Source organism: Ictidomys tridecemlineatus, chromosome 5 (genome assembly GCF_052094955.1).
Source record: "Ictidomys tridecemlineatus isolate mIctTri1 chromosome 5, mIctTri1.hap1, whole genome shotgun sequence".
Classification (NCBI taxonomy): Eukaryota; Metazoa; Chordata; class Mammalia; order Rodentia; family Sciuridae; genus Ictidomys; species Ictidomys tridecemlineatus.
This window is the reverse complement of record NC_135481.1, coordinates 1,428,510-1,448,828: the sequence shown is the minus strand read 5'-3', so window position 1 is coordinate 1,448,828 and position 20,319 is coordinate 1,428,510. Positions and strand designations below refer to the sequence as shown.

Here is a 20,319-nt window from a genome sequence, read left to right as displayed (position 1 = left end):
GATGATCCATGTATACATGGATGTATATATAATGTCAAAATAAACTCTACTCCTATGTATAACTATAATGCAAAGAAACTGGGGATAGAAGGAAGTTATCTCAATGTCATAAATATTATATGGGGCAAACTCAAAGTCAATATCACACTGGACAGAGAAAATAAAGCATTTCCTCTAAAATCAGGAACAAGTCAAGGATGTCCACTATCATCACTCTTATTAAATTCAGTTTGTGAAACTCTAGGCAAAGCAATCAGGAAAGCAAGGAAGTTAAAGAGAATGAGAGAAAAAGAAGATATCAAACTATCTGTGTTTGCTGGTGATAGGATCACATATCAAGAAGACACAAAAAAACTCCACCACAAGGCTTCTAGATATGATAAACAAATTCAGGAAAGTTGCAAGATACAACATCAATACACAAAAATCACTATTTCCCTACACTCCAATAATAAATCTTATGAGAAGGAAATTAAAAAAATATTCCATTCATAATATCCTCAAAAATGAAAATAATACAACTAAGGAGGTGAAAGTCCACTACAATGGCAATAATAGAACACTGAAAATCATTTGAGGTAGACCACAATGTTCATGGATGGGAAGAACTGTCAAAATGACCACATTACCAAATCAATATTGATGAAAAAGATAACTTTTTTTACCAAATAGTGCTGAGGAAACTAGTTACTCACATGTAGAAGAATAAAACCAGACTCTATACCTTACCCTTCAAATAATCAGCCCCAAATAGAACAAAGATCTAGAAATTAGACCAGAAAATTTTCAAGTGCTAGAACAAAACACAGAGGTAACACTCCAACATTTTGGCACATGCTCTAACTTTCTTAATAAGACTCTAGTAATTTAAGAAACTATATTAAAAAACAATAAAATGGATCAAATTAAAAAAAGCTTCTTCACACCACAGAAACAGAACATGAAGACAGCCTATTGGAGAATGGTAGAAAAACTTAACTAGCATTTTGATAAGTGATTAATATTAGAATGTATATAGAACTCAAAAAAAACTTAACACTAAAAAATGAGCAAATAAATAAATGGGCAAAACATCCTAACAGTAATTTCTCTTTCTCTTTCTTCCTCCCTCCCCCCTTTCTCTCTTTCTGGCTGCCACGAATTGAGTATCTTTCTTCTGTCACACCTTTCTGTGATGAAATTCTGCCTCACCTCAGGCTCAGAGCAATGGAACCAAATGAAATTAGATGGAAATCTCTGAATGAGCCAAACTAAATCTTTTCTTCATTAAGTAGTTCTCCTCAGCTCTTTGTTACAGCAATGAAAACAGAAAACTGTTACTAAGAATAGGTTTGTTCCTGTAATTATACCTGGCCATGTAATTTAGAAGACTTTGAAACTGGTTTTGGAGACAAGTTGGGTAGGTTTTGAGATGTAGGCTAGAGAAGTCTTAAAATTTTTTAAGCAGAGATTAATGGGCAATGCTGTTGAGAGCCTAGAAGGCCAGAATATTGATACAAATGTGGGCAATATCAACTGCACTCTTGCAATTTCAGCTGCAAAAGAGGACTCTACAGGGAATGGGATATAGGCCATACATGTTACATTTGGTAAAGAATTTTATATTTTGTCAATGCCCTAAGACTGTATGAGGCTGAATCTAAAAGTGATGGATTAATTAAATTAGTGGAATAAATTTTATGGCAAAATAGCAGTCAGAAAGTTGCATGGGGATTGCTGATGACTTTTAAGAAGGTTTACTAATAAGGAGCAAAGTGTAGAGAAGAAAGATTGAAAAATTTGCAGAAAACAATAATGGACGGAAAGCAATAATGTTTAAAGTTAGGGCTGAGGCGGGTGAAACTGCTTAATAGATTAGCACAAGAGAGCCCAATACATTGCACAGGGACAAGAGAAAAGATAAATTGAGGGTAGCTCTGGCCAGTTCCTGATATCCCACCAATACCACACTCACTCAGGGTGCAAAACTTAAAAGTACTTTGAAAGACTTTGCTTTGAGAAGAGAAAAATCTGCTCTCATAGGGACACTTAAGATTTGTTTCACTATGCTCAGCTGCACTCAGAGCCCACTGTAATCATGAACTAAGATTTCTAGACACTGCTCTTGCTGGCGAAAGGCTTTGGTTTTGTTCATGGGGAGCTGTTTTTTTAGGAATGGAATACAGGCTGCTAGAGTTATGGGTGTTTGGTTAAAATCTAATCAGTGCCTAGGAAAGCTTGTAGTGATATAAAAAGGGTTCTAAATAATGCAATAGTAAAGAAACTGGCAAGAGTGAGCCGGTTACTCCCCTTACCTCAAATATTTAGGTGAGAATCAAAGCAGAGTAACCTTGATTATAAAGAATGTATCCGTAAAACATCTGAAGAAATCCATCTGCATATTGAGTATACAACTTATCATATATATGAGTCCCCCAAGTTCATTCTTTGGAATCAATGAATAGTGTACTGGGCCATTTTCAGGCCTGGGTCTGAGAAACTGGCAGAGCAGACAGGGTCCCGAAGAGCAACATGTTGAGTTGATTCCAGAGTTGGAAAAGGCCATAAGATCTGTGGGAGAAATTCCAGGCTGGTGACTAACCTCAATGTGGATTGAGGTTGTTTCCCTATTGGAGGGGAACCAAGAAGTTAATATGGGGATGCCCTGAAAATGCCAAAGGGATTGCTAAGAGTATTGGAAACAGCAACCAAAGTAGTCACAGAAAAGCAAAAGGAGACAAAAAAAAAAAAAGTGACCATAGCTATAGCATGGCCCTTACTGTGTGCACTGAAGTTAGCCACAGACTAGGAGTTAGCCATCTATGTTCATGGATGTGAGAAAATAAAATAAACTCATAGAATGAATTTGTTACAGATATTAGTAATTTGAGTTTTCTCTCTCATCTTTGTTAGCATGGTTAAGGGTTTATCAATTATGTATTTTTTCAAAGAGACAACTTTGTCAATTTTTCAGTTGTTTCTTCTGTTTTAATTTCATTGATTTCAACTCTGATTTTAATTATTTCCTGTCTTCTTCTGCTTTTGGTGTTGGTTTGTTTTTCTTTTTTTTTTTTAGGACTTTGAGATGTAATGTTAAGTCATTTATTTGTTGATTTTTTTCTTCTTTTAAAGAATGAACTCCATGCAATGAACTCCAAATATTTCTCTGATATGTGGATGCTGATCCATAATGGGGATTGAGGGTGGGGGAACAGAGAAACTTTAGATAGGGCAAAGAGGAAGGAGAGGAAGGGAAGGGGGATAGAGGTAGAAAGATGGTTGAATGACATCATGACCCTAAGTACATATATGAAGACGTGAATGGTGTGGCTCTACTTTGTGAACAATCACAGGCATGAAAAATTGTGCTCTGTAAGTGTACTATGAATTGAAATGCATTCTGCTGTCATGTATAACAAATTAGAGTAAATAAATAAATAGATAGATTGAAACATTTATAGCATTACCTCAAGAATATATCCCAAGCCCCACCATGTGTCTTGATGTGGAAGCATAAGATTTATAAACCTGGTCCTGACCTCCACAGATAAAAATGTTTCATTACATTGATGATATTCTTCTCAGTTCTGAACCTTTCTTAGTATTCACTGAGGTTGTACCCTTTCTTTTTAGTCATTTTCAAGGGAGAGGATGGGCTGTGAACCCTGGCTTACCAGGTAAATTATTGGGTGTTCTCTGGTCAGTAAGACAAAGGTTATAACTCAGGTTCTAACAGATAAAGTTCAGGCATTTCTATTACCCAATACAGTAAAGCAAAAAAGAACCTTTAGGGCTACTGGGCTATTGGAGGACTTTCGTCCCTCATCTGGCTCACTTATTACAATCCCTATATAATTTGTGTAGGAGGGGTATGCTATGGGAATGGAATGATGGCATACTGAGGAATTTAATCAAGACAAACAATAAAACAAATACAATTTCTTGGGAATCTGGACACATAGAAACCTGCTGACCTTATCATCCATGTCACTGCAGACAGCTCTGGATGGTACTTATGGCAGTAGATTAAAAGATAGAAAACTCCTCACTGGATTTTGGTCAGAGTAATAGAAGGGGACAGAGGAATGTGATAACTTTGGGGAGAACAACTGAGGGCTACTTATGTTATCCTTCTTGCCATGAAGCTCATCAATCGAGAAGCACAAGTTCATGCTGTGACCACCTATCTGGTCAATGGATGCCTACAACAAATGGTCAAAGCCCCATGATCAGGGTAGTTCAGATGGGGTGAACACCTTCACCAGTGATGAACAGATAACATTTCTTCTTTTAGCTTAAAACTTCCACAGCTCTTGTGACTGGCCACATATATGGCAAAACAGGATGAAATACCAGAAGAAATGCCTGCAGTCCCTTCACTGATAAAAAAAGGCAAACTTCCAACATAGGAATTGGCCTGGTAACCTGATGGATCAGCAAAAGGAAATCCCCCAGAGTGAAGAGTTATATCCTATCATACAGTGACTGAGATTCTGTGGATTGATAAAGGGCAAGGATACAGCAGCCAATGGGTTTAACTACAAGCAGTATGGATAGCACTGTTCAGGAACATGATGGATTAATTATCTGCCCAGAGAGTTGAGCCATGTTCAGAGGACTTGCAATGTAGCTGTCTTAATGGCAATAGTGGATGATTAATGACAGGTCTCTGTAGGGACAAGAGTTATGGAAAAACATCCGGTGTTGCATACAAATCATAGTTGTCACACTGGAACATGTGACCATCCATTGTCTTCTGCAAAGTCCACAAAATGATGAGGCTGACCAACTGGAAAGACAAGATGGCTGGGGGAAGTCCCAGCAGAAGAAATTGCCATTTTGTAATACTGTAGATTAAAGAATGCAGGTCAAAAGACAATGTGGGGCCTCATGCCTTTAGTAATCCCAGCAGCTCCAGAGGCAGAAAAACAAAGTTTAAAACCAGGCACAGCAACAGTGAGGTGCTATGAAACTCAGTGAGACCCTGTCTTTAAATAAAATACATACAGGGCTAGGGAGGTGGCTCAGTATTCAAGTGCCCCTGAGTTCAAGCACCAGTAGAAACCACCTAAAAAAAAAGACAATGTAAGAAGCCATAATACACTGGGGACTGCTCACAAAGATGCCTGACATTATTCTTGCAAGCCAAAACTGTCTTGCCTGCTCTCAGCACTACCCACAACAAACATATGCCACCAAGGGGCATATTAAATTGGGGTCATGGCCCTCTTTAGTGATGGTAGGTAGAGTACATTGACCCAGTCTCATTATAAGAAGGGACAAATTATGCTTGACTTGTGTGGACATATTTATAGGCTTGATGATACCCTTCCACAAAAACAACAACAAAAAAGCAAATGTATATGAAACTATTAAGGAACTGACCCAGTTGAGTGCCATGTACGGGTCAACACAGGTAACTGAGTGTAAATACAGAACAATAATATATAATAGTGGGCTCAAGACCAGGTAACATTGTGGGTATCCTACTTAACACACAATCCAACAGAAGTTCTTTAATTGAAAGAATGAATGTAATGTTGACATGAGCCGTAAGGACTGAGAGTAACTTTATGTAGGCCATTCATCTGCCTAAAGAACTGAGTCTACTAAATAAGAACGTAGACATCAGAAACTAGCACCCGTTTTTTTTAATTACCAGCTCATGGCTGCAAATGTTAAGGTTATATATAAAGGGCAGTGCCACTGAAAATTTTCTTAAACCAACCTGGGGCATAAGTTAGCAACTTCTGGTTCCTGAAGACAACATATGGGAGACAAGGAGCATTAGTTGGCCATGGGCTGAACAAACAAGATCCTGGTGATTTGCCTTAATGACCCTTAGGTTGGAGGAAAATATCAAAATTTGCAAGTAAATCCTACTGTGTTGAAATCCTGACCCTCACAAATATAGTTGATGCTATCCTTGGGTGCACCTTTTATTACCCATTCTAGGAATAGGTTACTTGTTGATCACCTTATGGCTCCAGTATGGTTTGAATATGCGGTACCCCCAAAAGCTCATGTGTGAAACAATGCAAGATGTTCAGAGGTAAAAAAAATAGATTATGAGAAGTATAACCTAATTAGTGGATTAATCCACTGATAAGGATTAATTGTGTGGTAACTGTAGGCAGGTAGGGCTAATCTATAAGTAGGAGGTCCTGGAGGTGGGAATGTCTTTGGGGTTTTTATTTTTTCCTGGTGGGTAAGTGGAGCACACGAACCCTCAACCCACTCTGCTTCCTAGTTGCTATGTTCTGAGCTGCTATGCTCTGCAATGCCCTTTTGCAATGATGATCTGTTTCACCTCAGGCTTAGAGCTATAGAGTCCATGTATGCTGAGACCTCTGAAAATGTGAGCCCTAAATAAACTTTTCCTCCTCTAAGCTGTTCTTGTCAGGTCTTTTGGTCACACAATAAAACATTGAGCAAAACAGGTGTCATTAACTAAGAAAACCAGTTTACCAGTTATACATTCCAGAGGTATCTTGCTTTCTCTATTCTTGAAGTGCAAACATAAATATTGGTGTGATACACTTGTGTAGGCAAGCTTACTGTACAAGGCATTTTAGTAGCACAAAATCATATACTATATATACCTCCTCATGAAGCTATTTTTTTTCTTACTGGAGCCATAAGGTGATCAACAAGTAACCTATTCCTGGAATGGGTAATAAAAGGTGCACATTATGCCCACTGGACTGACTATTGGATTTGCTCTGTGTGCCCTATGACTGCATTACAAGGACTTCCCTGTGGAAGAAAATTTATAAATGAGATGGAATGGAATTGGATAAAATAGAACAGTCAGGACTTAAAACACAACACCTCTCATATTTTAACTCAAGAGTTTAAACAAAATAATGCTATCTTCACTACTTACAATGCTTACTGACTGGTCCTTGCTCTTTTTACTGCTGTTGTTAAAATACATACAAAGTGCTCCAGAGTCCAGTCTTAGGAGTTTCGTGAAAGACATAGGTTGGTACAATATTATGTGGGAATAAAAGTGCTTATGAGACACTGAAGGGATGGATTATTGGGTTAAACACTACTCAATGCCTTGGAAAGCTTGCAGGGATACAAGGACAATTCTAAAGAATATGATAAAGAAGGAAATTTGAGAGGGGAAGCAGCCATTTCACTTATAGGCTACATTTTGAAGAGCATCTTCACAGAATAATCCTAATTGTAAAGAATGTAATAATAAAACATCTGAGAGAAGTCCTTCTGTCTAGTATGCATGCAATCTAATATATATATTAGATTCTACCTCTGCTTGTAGAAGCAGTACAACTCTCCACTGTATTCCAGCCTCTCTCCACTGAGAAGTGGGTAATATAGTATTCAAATCCTCTCCACTGAGTTCTCCAAGTTCTTTCTTTGGCATTGGTAAATTGGTACACTGAGGTATTTGCCGTCCTGTGGCTGAAGATGGCATCATGGAAATCTCTAGCAAGATTTCAAAGAAAAGCTTGGGAGCCCAGGCAATGTTAAGAGACCAGGGTTAAGCTGCAAATGGAGACCTAAAAGAGTTAGAGATGCCAGAAACATGTAACACCTAATGGAAAAAACTGCAGGCAGTGCATAGAGCTAGCCCAGGACAAAGGTCATGTTGGCTATAGCCAAAAAGGTTGTAGGGGCAAGGGTATTCCAGCCCTTTGGGGTAACAGGTTTCACCACCACAAGCCTTGGATGCCACATATGGAACTAAGGACTTAATATTTATCCTGCTAAGTTTTCGTGTTGCTTTTATCCCATCACTTCTTTCTAGGCTCCTATTTATTCCTTTCAGAATAGGACTGTTACTCTATGTAATTACATATTCAGTATATGTAACTTCTTTTGATTTTTATAAGGGCTTACAGCTAAGAGTTTTCTGCGTTCCAGAGAAGACCTTGAACTTGGGGACTCCTGAACAATGCTAGAACTTACAAGACGATGGGAAGTCTTGTTAATGGCTTGAAATCTGAAGTGTGAAATGGCATAGCTTCATGGGGACTAAAGGCAGAATGCTATTGTTTAGACTTGGAATGTCTTCCAAAAGTTCATGTGTTGTAATCATTTTCCTTAATGCAACAATGTCAAGAGGGAGGCTTTGTTGAAGTAACTGGATCATGAAGATTCTGATATCATCAGTAGATTAATCCATTAATCCCCTAAAGGACTTCTTGAAGGTCGTGGAAACTATAGTAAGGTATGGCATATTCTGGAAAATAAGGTCATTAAGGGAGAATACTGGTAGAGTATATCATGCCCCTAGTTATTCCTGTTCTCTCTTTCTCTCTACTTCTTGGCTGCTATAAACTGACTGTTTTCCTCTGGCAAACACTTGCTATCATGTTCTGCCTCACCTCAAGTCCAGAACAGTGGAACTGGCCAACCATGGGTGAAACATCTGAAACCATGAACCAAAATAACCTTTTTTAATATATATTTTTAGTTGTAGATAGACATAACAACTTAATTTTGCTCATTTATTTTTTATATGGTGCTGAGGATTGAACCCAGTGCCTCACACATGCGAGGTAAGCACTTTGCCACTGAGCCACAAATCCAGCCCCAAAATAAACTTTCCCTTCTCTACATCATTCATACTACGGAGTTTGGTATAAATGATAGCACTGACATGCTGACTAATACAGTCATGTACAAACTGAGAAAGAACATTCAAAGAATCTTTATGAAAGATTCTGCCACTATTTTTCAGGTAATTAAGGCTTTCCTTAGAGTTGACCCACTATGGGAACTAAATAAGGCAGAAAACAGGGTCCTCTTAAGTCTTAACTGTTATTGTATTCTGGCAGGAATAAGACTGAGGATTCTTAAATCAGAAATGTGTCTATAAAATACAAGAGTTCTTTCAATAGCTAGACAAGAATTCCTCTGGATTTAAGGCAAGAATTTATCAAGCCTCAGTCACTATACAGATAGGATACAGTGCTCCAAATATCTGAAAGAAATTATAAAAGAAAGATGGTACATTTTGAATGAGTTCCTATCAATCAATAGACACTATGTTTCTCAACAACTGAAACCAGTGTCAGAAGCAAGTATTCAACCACCAAGCAGCTGCTTTGTGCCTGACCTTTGGAGGAAAATGAAGATCTGTTGAAAAAGGCAAGCACAACCTAAGTAAAATAAACAGTGTACTTACTGTAAGAAGAACAATTATTGCCAAAGAAATAATGGGAAGAGTCCACTACTGGGTATGCTCCCCAGATGTTACGGAAGAAAGAAAGAGCAGATGAAGACTGAGGAGGTCCTTGGGCTCTTACAGATTTGACTCAGCTGATCCAAATTTCCCCAAAGGAGCCCCTGGTACAGTTGACAGTAGGAAATAAATCCCTTGGGCATAGTTGCTACTTATTCACTAATAATTACTAAAAAAAAGGTAGAAAAAAAGCTAAGGATCTCAAATGTGTCGCAGGGGTATCAGTTGAATCTCAAGGTATATTTGTGTTCCAGCCATTGAAATATCATCTGTGATGTGACTTTAAAACACAGTGTCCTATATATGCCAAAGTGATCAGTATACCCCTCAAGCAGTGACATTTTATTCAAATGCCCAAGTAAACTTCTCTCCAGAACTAATGGATATATAAGTTTTTCTGGAGCATTCTGAAGAGTTGTAGATGACACTTCTGGGAAAGAAACAATATGCTCAATCTTATTACAATCTATGAAAAGTGAATCCTAAAACCTAGGTATTCCAAGAAGGACTAAGAACACACTGCCTACATGTGAATGAACTAAAAACAGAGCATGTATCCTCAAATTTAAAATAGTATTTACTAAAGGAAAAAAGATTCAGCAAATGGTGCTGGGAAAACTGGAAATCCATATGTAACAAAATGAAATTAAACCACTCTCTCTCACCATGCACAAAACTCAACTCAAAGTGGATCAAGGACCTAGAAATTAAACCAGAGACTCTGTGTCTAATAGAAGAAAAAGTAGGTCCTAATCTTCATCATGTGGGATTAGGCCCCAACTTCCTTAATAAGACTTCTATAGCACAAGAATTAAAACCAAGAATCAATAAATAGGATGGATTCAAACCAAAGCTCTTTCTTTCTCCATTATCTGCCTCTAGCTGCACTGACTCTACTGGACAGCAGTGAACTGAACCTTGTGAGGTTATACTACCTTAAACAAGAATAGGCAGAATACATATATTTATAAGGCCCACATGGAATGCTCACCAACATGTACCACATTGTGGACATAAAATACACCTCAAAATTTAATAATATCTTGTCTGTTCTCAAGTCAATATGAAATCACACTAGAAAGAAAAAATCAAAAACTAATTAAAAAATACCCATACTTATGATGATAAAATAACCAATTTTAAATACTATGCTAAACATAAAGAAAACTCAGCTGGGCAAGGTGGGGCACACCTGTAATCCCAGCATCTCAGGAAGATGAGGGAGGAGGTTCACAAGTACAAAGCTAGTCTAAGCCTCTTAGGGAAGTTCTGAGCAACTTAATGAGACCCTGTCTTGAAATAAAAAATTAATAAATGGGCTGGGGATGGGGGTTCAGTGGTTAAAAGCTTCGGGGTTTAATCCCTGGCACAAAAAAATCTCCAAAATACATTTACTTATATGTCAATTAAAATAAAAATTTATCAATAATTGTGGAATACAAGGAAAGCAGAACTTAGAGGAAAATGTATGGAACTGAATTCATATCTCAGAAAATATGGAAGATCTAAAAGCAATCATCTGATTTTTTTTTACTTTGATCCCAGAAAAAGATGAGCAACATATTTAGAAAATGACATAATATTGCAAAGATAATAAAAGAAACAGAATTTTCAAATGACTTGATAATAGTTTGCAGACTATGATGTATCCAAAAGTTGAAGGAAAATACAGCACCCAAAAATAATCACTGCAAAAAGTGTATTAATTCAGGGAAATTTCATTTGCTTACTAAGGTGGCAAACTCTTAACTGTGAATAATCTGCCTAAATGAAACTTAGGTAAATAACTAGTGGCACATTCCTATTGTAAGACAGCACATGTGATAAAGAATAAGTTCAAAACAAATGCTGTCTTCTGAGACACAAGAGAATTATGAGGTTTGTGTGAGAATATCAACAAATATTTAAGAGGACATGCAGGCCCAGGTGAACATATATGTGTGTGTAATACTGAAATGTCTCCTCAAGATGTGCTCAGTGCTGCCTATCACCTATTGCTAGAGCTTACCTGGAATGCCTGATACTGCCCATCATACCTTTGTCACTTACCTGTGATCCCTTCTCTTGGATTGCTGGAACAATTATTGTAAATGCAGAGTGGCAGTTGTGTACTCTTTGTTCCTTCATTCCAGAGTTACACGGTGCTTAATATAATAAGCACTGGAAAGAAAATTGTTGTGTTAAATAAATTGCTTAGTAAAAGATAGTTATTATTCACAAATATAATCAACAACTTTTAAAAAGAATGCTCAAAACTGATATATGAACATGTAAAGAAAGTAATCTCAAGAAATACTATTATTCATTTATTATTAACTCAATAATTATTACCATTAATATTAATTAATTTTCAAAGCATAACATAAGGTATTGATAATCGATCAGGAAAAAGAAAAAGAAAAAAACAAAAACAAAAACCCCTCCAAATTCATAAATCAGAGAACATAATTTCTAGGTGGATCAGAGACCTATACCTAAATGTAAAAACAGTTCAATGCATCATTTAGTATAAAATTTAGCAAAATAAATTCATGACTTTGTGGTAGTAATTATGACTTTGTGGGTAATAATTATTAAGCTAAATCTAGGAGGAAGTATCCATATAAAAGAAAAATTATCTAACATAGTCAAAGTGAGCAAAAATAGACAAAGAATGAATTAATCTCAAGAGTCTCCCTTTTCTTTCTTGTGGGGCTTTTGCTGACATTTAGAATTAGATTGCATGACATAGTGACAGTTTTTTCTAACTGCAATATATATCATTTGTATCAAATGTAAAAATGCATTTCATTAACAATGAAAGAATAAAACTTTTAAAACCAGACAGGTAACTTTTATAAATTTTTTTTCAGTAAACATGCAGAAGGTACTCTAATACTGAATTATAATCCCAGTCCTTTTCTATTTTTTATGTTGAGATAGCGTTTAAATTGCTCAGGCTGGCCTTAAACATATGATTGTATCTCAGTTTCCCAAGTTGCTGAAATTACAGACATGCACCACATTGCCAAGGTAACTTAGAATTTTTATCTAAAATTTATTCAAAATAACCAGTTTGAGCTTATAATAACGTAGTTATTTATCTTTTGTATCTCCTATGATTGCATGAAAAACAGAAAGACATATTATTATATATAATATTAATAAAGGTATTCTAATATTCATCATTGAGATGAAACTCTCATGAACCACATTTTGACTCATCTTTCCCATGACAATTCCTGTCTTAACCATTATCTCTATTAATCAGAAGCACAGGTGATTGGGCTTTTTTTTTTTTTTTTTTTTTTTTTTTTGGATACCAGGGATTGAACCCAGGGACACTTAAATACCGAGCCACATCCCTAGCCTTGTTTTATATATCATTTAGAGACAGGGTTTCACTGACTTGCTTAGTGCTTCACTTTTGCTGAGGCTGGCTTTGAACTCATAATCCTCCTGTCTCAGCCTCCCAAGCCTATTCTTGAGAGACTTATGCTATATTCTCCAAAATTCTTTCTACTCTATGGACACTGTTTCTACATGTTTTAAAGTTACAGTCACCAGAAGGTGACAACAGAAGAGATTTGTGTGTGTGTGTGTGTGTGTGTGTGTGTGTGTAGTCATAAGTTAACATGATTTATAATTTAATTTTTAACAAACAAGATTTTTAGACTAAATTTATGTATGTGCATCTGAGCACTATCACAATCACCATAAGCTTTCTAGCCAACAGTGTTCCTACACTGTCAATTTCAAGATGTATCTTTATTGGAAAGAAAGGAAAATGTACACTATTGGATCAATGGAATACTTTACTTTTCTCTGAAACTTACCATTTCTCAGTAATTCTATTATTTATTAAGACTCATCTGCCATATTATTATCTATTATTGAGAAAACATTCTAAAATATGGTTTTATATAAATTGACCAATGTTATTTACCTTCCATCAGGAATAAAGATGGAGTTATTAGTGAACTACTAGAATTTCAAGTTTAACTGCAGTGAATTCTAATAATTTTACATTGCCTTGACATACATTTTTGCATACATATCTAATTTGCTCATACCAAAAATTTGGTATAGACATCCATGAAACAGTTTGTAGTTCTCTTTCTCTTCCTCTAAAGAGCTTAGAGGAGGAAAAGAACTATAAAAACTGCTTCACATATGAATAAAACAAATTGCTAGTATGAGCTTATAGTAATGTATATATTTATTAATCTTGCATCACTTCATAAAACCACCTCATGGTGACAACTTCCTGGGGACAGGTAGATGTGGCAGTTTACAGGTCTGCTGGCTCCAATTTCCTACAAGGATGATGAGATATTCCAGTGACCCATTCTCATATACAGTGTGATTCCATGTAAAATGTGTTTGCTTCCTGGAACTCACCAATTATGACTCTCCTTGAGAAACATGCTCAAAATATCCTGTGCCACATGAAGGCTATAGCACACTGGTGTCTCTTGTTTCTCTCTTTTCTCACTGTTCCTGTTTTGTGGGGTTTATGTCTGACTTCCTAAAAACACTGTGGGGCATGCTGTCCACTTCTCATTGGGATCTAGCAATAAAGAAACCTATTATTTTTTCTCCTCTGAACTTTGTATTACCAACATACTTAACAGTAACTTATTTTCTAGTAAAGGCTCTCCTAGACAGTGTCTATCTTTGTAGGAATACAGTGAACACAGATTTTATACAAAAGCCAAAAGGATATCTACTATGTAAATAATTGTCCTATGTGAATGAATCTTGACATGGATAAGACATAGTGGTATGAGTTCATCCACCAGCTTAAAGAAGCATCCCATCATTTTGATTAGCTTTTACATGGTTGTGATCAGAAACCTGTCAAGAACAATTAGAATAGGAAAGGTTTATTTTGGTTTACAGTTTCTGAGGTTTAGTCTACCACTGGCTAACTCCGTAGCTTGGAGACCAAGGTGAGGCAGAATGTCATGGTGAAAGTGTGTGGCACAAGAAAGCACCTCGGGGCATGACAACAAGAAAGAGCAAAGAAAGGGAGGGGAGAGGGAAATGTAGAGAGAGAGGAATATGGAGAGAGAAAGAGAAAGAGAGATAGAGAGACAGAGACAGAGAGAGATATAGAAAGAGACATAAACAAAGTGCTGTACTAACCTGGGATAAAATATAAAATCCAATGTCATGCCCTCATTGATCACCATCTCCGGCTACACCCTACCTGCCTACAGTTACCATCCAGTTAGTCCATCAATGATCATGTTTAGCTCCCATAATCTAATCATTTTACCTCTGAAATGTCTTACATTGACTTACACATGAAGTGGTAGAGGACACCTAACCCTAACCACATCACCTATGAAAGATCCACCATAAATACCTAGGACCAAATCCACTCTAATCCAATAAGAGTGGGGCTAGAGTTTATAGACACTGATGGGAGACCTAAAAAACAAATTACAAATAAAAAAACCCTCAAAATATATAGAATGATAATTTTAAAAACTATGGTTGAAAAACTCATTCAGAAGGAAAACAGAAATGACAAAATGTTTCTAAGATTGCTCTGGAGAGGCAGCTTTGTAAAGATGGAAAAATCTATGTACTCAGAATTTCTGCCCCAAACTTAGAAAAATGAGCAATGCTCCCTTTAAGTAACATTCAAAATTCATTTCTCCAACCCATAGCAATCCTATATCTACTTATTCTTTACCTTTATTTTGCTACTCACATGGACAGTTATCATGCAAGTCTCTTTATGAAGAAGACTGCAAATGTAGATGTATTAAGATTTTCATAAAATTTTAGATCTTCTTGCTTCTGTGAACAACACATATTGGGTACATGGTATACACAACAGGACTTTGTGTTCCATGATTAATATATCTCATTAGGAATAATCTCACACAATTTATAATGTATTGGCACCTAGAATTTCAGTTTTTAAGAAGACTCAATGTAATAGCAGGTTATGATCTGAAATGCATGCACCATTCTTCCTTTGACCTCTAACTTCCATTAAGGCTAGATTGTGGAGCCAGGATGTAGTGTTCTTGTCTCAAGATGCAGTGTGACGTTGAGAGGCTTGCAATTTTATCTTTCTGAAAATTCACATTGTCAGATGAGCCTCTGTGAAATCTAAGACTGGATACTGTTAAGAGCCACAGCCCAGTCAGAATGATGCCTGGCATTTGCCAGAGGGAATGGTTGAAATGTGAAGCCAGCAAACCATTGAGATGATGATTTGAGTTAAGCTATATATAATTGCTGTGATGCTGGATTGATTTTATTGTATATTTGACCTTTACTGTCAGGCAATGGAGCAGGTCTTGCTGCCTCAGGCATGCCCCCGGCTACTTTGCTACTTTGGCAGCTCTGTTATTTGTGCCCAGCAAGACTGCAGAAGGATATTGCAAAGTCTGAGAGCTGGAGAGAGTGGAAGATAGGCTAAAAGTAGAAAACAAACTCTGAGTGTCCTAACCCCAAAGAACCACCTGGGGATGAGATGAGTGGTAGGAAAACTTAGGCTCACCCACTTAAAAACAATTGAAAAGACAGGCAAAATTTAAGTGTGATGCTAACAGAAGCATTCTTAAAACACTGCAAACAGCTTAAAACCAAATTGTGAAAAGAAACCTAAACCAGAATTCTGAAGCCATGCTGTAGAACCCTTAGTAGTCTAGTCACCCTCTTAAATCAGCATATCATCTTCCCAGGCCCAGACAGCTGCATATTAAACCTGAGGAAAAGTCCCCTGCAATGAGACAGCTTAAGAATCCAGCCAGAATAACTACTAGAAGGACCATTAGGAGCCAAATATACTGAAACCTCCTATCCTTTACACTCACCACAAACAAGGGGAATGAATGGCCTGTTGGGGACAGATGCTGTGAAGTATACCTAGCCCAGCTCTGCAACCCAGGCAAGGACAGAAAGCCCACTGCAGTGTCTGCTTGCTCAACTCAGACAGAGACAGCAATGAAGCAATATGGCCTCAAACAAAGAGTAGAAGATTCACAATGCCCCAAACACTGAACTGGGGGGAGATACAGTGGGAAAACTATGGCAATCCCCGGGATTATGGGGCCATACCAGAGGGAAGATGCATGAATATCCAGTGACACAGACATTCAGTGGAACATTACCAATCTAAGCAGCAGAAAGTTATGAATTCCAGCCCTAATTGATGCATTGCCTGACACATAATCACAACACACAAGTGAAAGGACATTAGTTGGATATTTGTGGGACATTGCATAAGACATAGAAAACAGGGAATCAACAGCCAACATTCACAATGTGGGGCAGTGGAAACTAGAGTTTAGGTGAACCACCTGGAACTTTCAACTATGGTACCTCAGAGAGTGACTTCAGTTGGTGGAATATTTCTGCACCATGGTACAATGGTGGAAAATCCACAAACAGAATTCCTGCACTCACAGATAGCCAACAAGATCTTCACTATCATGAAAAGGATCCTGTAGAGGGGAACAAGTGTACAGTGACTCACAGCAATCACAGGGAACTCCACAGCCTGCATCCTGAACTACTGCATGCCACAGAGACAGGCCAGCCACAACACTGCACCCTCTAAGCAATCAGCTGCAGGCCCCTGGGCTAACAAACCAGAAGCTGCTAGTAATAGGTTCTTTACAAGTTGGTAATGGGCTCCTGCACACCTGCAACTGAAGAGAGAGATCCACAGACAAAGACTGGTGGACATCTGCTAAATATCCAAACTCCAATGAAATCCAAACCAAAGATTCAACAAGAATTTTCTTCTCCTTGCCATGGTTTACTATAAATAATTCTAACAAATTTTAATCCTTTAAATTAACTCTTTAACTCAAATTATTTAATTATTGCCCTGAAGCCAACACATTTGAATTATTAAATCTGCAATTTTAAGCATTAATTAAAATTAATCTTCCTATCTTTGTTTTCTGACCTCTGGTTTATACTTCCTCCTCTTACTCCTATTCATCCTCGTGCATTACATGCCACTAACTTAAAAACCCACTGTTTGGTGCAGAGCAGGCTGAACTGTGTTGTCTACAGGGCAGGCTGAACAGATGTTGGCTGCAAGATAGCCCATGCACTCAAACCCCCCTCTATCTGGTCCTTTATCACCTGTTTGCCTCAAGTCTGAACATTCAACCCTGCTCAAGGCTGAACACTTAACCCCTCCTTGGGCCAACAAGGCAGCTTGCAGACCCAGAGGCCCCATTAGATTTGGGCTATAAAAACTCCCTCCTGCCAGGCTCCCTTCTCTCTTGCTATCTCTCTTGCTCTCTGTCTCTCTCTTGCTCTTGCTCTCTCCCTCTTCATCTCTCCTCTTCTTTTCTCTCTCTCTCTCTCTCTCTCTCTCCTTTCCTTCTTTCTTTTCTCTTTGTTGCACTGTTGCAATAAAGATCTTTTGGTTGCTCCGAGTGTTTTGGTCACTTTCCTTTCATTGGTGTCGAAAACTCCCAGGAAAGGGTTAAAACCCACTTTTGGGTCCCTCTTCCTTTGGAAGTGCCACTCACCGGATGGCCTGAACCCAGGCCTGAACCCATTTTCTCGACTGCCAGAACTCCATCCACCACTGGTCTTCGATTGGTGAGTTTCACCTTCCTGGATTCCTAAACCCAATAGTGGTGTCAGGAGGATTTGGCCCTTGATTGTCTGGCAAACCTCTTTGCCCACCTGCGAAAACACCCCACCACAGCCTTCAAGGCCACGGTGGACCCTCAGGGACTCCTTCCTAGGGCAAAATAGACTCCTGGGTTCAAAATTATTCCCTTCCCTTCCCAGCTGGTAGTTAACCAGCATAGGCTTTGTAGGTCTCCCTCAAAGGACTGTGTAATCTTCAGGAACACAAGACAGAGAACTGAACATCACCCCACCCAGACCTTCACTGTCTAGGCGGCTCTCTTAAAATCCTAGTCCTCACACCTTCAAGACTCAGCTGCCAGAGAGAGGCTTACCCTCCCCTTCCTCCCTCTTCCCCTGTCTCTTTCTTTCCCCTCTTTCCCGCCCTGGGAGTATCTGGCCTCTCCAGGAGGGGTCCTGAAAAGCCTTGGCCAAGGTTTCCCCCGGCTCCGGCTCTGGCTCCGTCCAGGACGAGAGCTTCAACTGTCAGGATTCAGTGACAACCAATCTCTGCAGCTCGAATCTGCCACTAAGGCACTCCTGATTTTTGGCTCTAGCGGGGATGCCCCTTTTGCCAATAAATCAGTTTCCCCTACAATGCCTCTTGGATAACCTCAAAACCCTCTCCTTGACACCAGACATCAAACCCCCCAAAATTGATCAAATATAGCACCCAGGCCTGGCCCACTTATCCCTTAGACAACCAAAGCAGATGGCCTCCCTTTTGGATCCCTGGATCCCTCCATTCTAAGGGATCTCTACAATTACTGTGAGCATTCGAAAAAATGGGTAAAAAGCTGCTATATCAAAGCTTTCTTTTTGCTTGTGCTCTCTGCACCTCTTGCAGACCTCTGCAAATTCTTCTAGCTTGCAAACCAACACCCACAACCACTGATCCCCAATCTCCTCCTCCTCTGGACTCATCCACTACTTTTGACCCTACTGATGAATTTCCACCCTATCCCCGGGCTCAAATAGGTCCTCACCCTCAACCTTTTGCCCCAGCCCCTCCACTGTCTTCCCTACCTGAACAACCTGACTTCTCCTTTCCACTCACTAGATCAAAAACCTAAACAACCGCCTTTCCTCAAACCATTGCCTCTTTTCTGAGGTAGCAGGTACTGAAGAATCCCTCCACCCACTTGCTCCTCTCTTCTACTGTTAGTGCCCACACCAGGTCCCACCAGGTCCTCTTACCAGCTAACCCAAAGCTCAAACAAGCTGAGGAGAGCCCTTGGACCCCTATCAGAGATCTGATGAAAATGGCCTTTAAAGTTGCTTTGTCATCACTGAAAACAGGTTACTAAGAATTGTCCCTTACAGGCTTTTTGGGATATTCATTCCCATCCTCCCCTCTGCTCTACCTGTTCTACTGCTCAAGTTTTCCTTGCTAGGGAAAATCCTATTCTTTTACATCACTCCTTCCTTTTTTTTTTTTTTTGGGGGGGATTCATAATATTTGTTTATTATTGATTGTGATAAAAGTTCGCCTTTTATTTATATAAAATGATATTGCTGTCAAGTTAACAGGCTGGAAAGCAGCCACAGAAGTTTTGTGATTTATCCTCACTTGGCACTTTCTTTTTTTTTTTTCTTTTTTTTTTTTATTGATTGTTCAAAACATTACAGAGCTCAAGACATATCATCTTTCATACATTCGACTCAATTGGGTTTTGAACTCCCCAAATACATAATACAGACTCACTTCTGTTACATACTCACATTTTTACATAATGGCATATTAGTGACTGTTGTATTCTGCTACCTTTCCTATCCCCTACTATCCCCCCTCCCCTCCCCTCCCCTCTGCAATTGAACTCCTTCCTCATTCTCAGATCCACAGCTGTTCTCAGCCCCGCCTTCCCGTCTTCCCCACAGAAAAGTCTTAACTGACCTTCTCTAGAAATCTTCACCATGGCTGATTTTAGGACTTTCAACAAAAGAATCTCTACAAAAAAGTTTAATGTAGATAAACTTCCTATTTTCCTGTTGCCCTGTTTTACTTGGTCACTGGCTGGAAAAATCAGTACTCAAAAAGCTGGACACCCCCTTACTAGTTTTTCACAAAATATGTAAAACAAGGCCTCTGGCCTTGAGCTGGGGCTTTACAGAGAAGGCTACACATCTAAGATAAGGAAGTTACCAACTGGGTAACAGCTGGCAGGGGTGGGGAGGGTGGGGGAAAGAGGAGAGAAAAGGAAGAAAAAGCTCTCCCCTCCCAGGTGTCCTTGAAGGGTTAACTTGCCCAGAACCGAGGGAAAAAAAAAAAAAACTGCTTTTTGTGAACTTCTGCAGACTCTGAACTTCTGAGCCCCTCCCTTTACATGCTGGGTGCAAAATTCTGAAACTACCTAAACTTGTGGTTCAGGGGATTAATTGATTACAGCAGAAGCTGTACCCTCTGAATCTGGCTGCAAACAAATAGGACTGTTTCCCTATATTTGCTGCTATCTTAGGTGCCTTGCCTTGTCCATCCCTACAACAGTATAATTCTATACACTTAAACATTGTCCATGTTTTCA

At 38.6% G+C, this 20,319-nt stretch overlaps 1 protein-coding gene across 6 annotated transcripts in view; it reads right to left on the bottom strand.

The window, feature by feature from the left end:
* Positions 1–20,319, bottom strand: part of LOC110597028 (uncharacterized) — a 251,601-nt gene that overhangs the window by 191,090 nt on the left and 40,192 nt on the right. For all 6 annotated transcript variants that reach the window (XR_013438620.1, XR_013438622.1, XR_013438621.1 and 3 more), the window contains exon 11: positions 11,246–11,356. The gene's annotated coding sequence lies outside the window, so the exon portion shown is untranslated. The remainder of the gene's footprint in view (positions 1–11,245; positions 11,357–20,319) is intronic.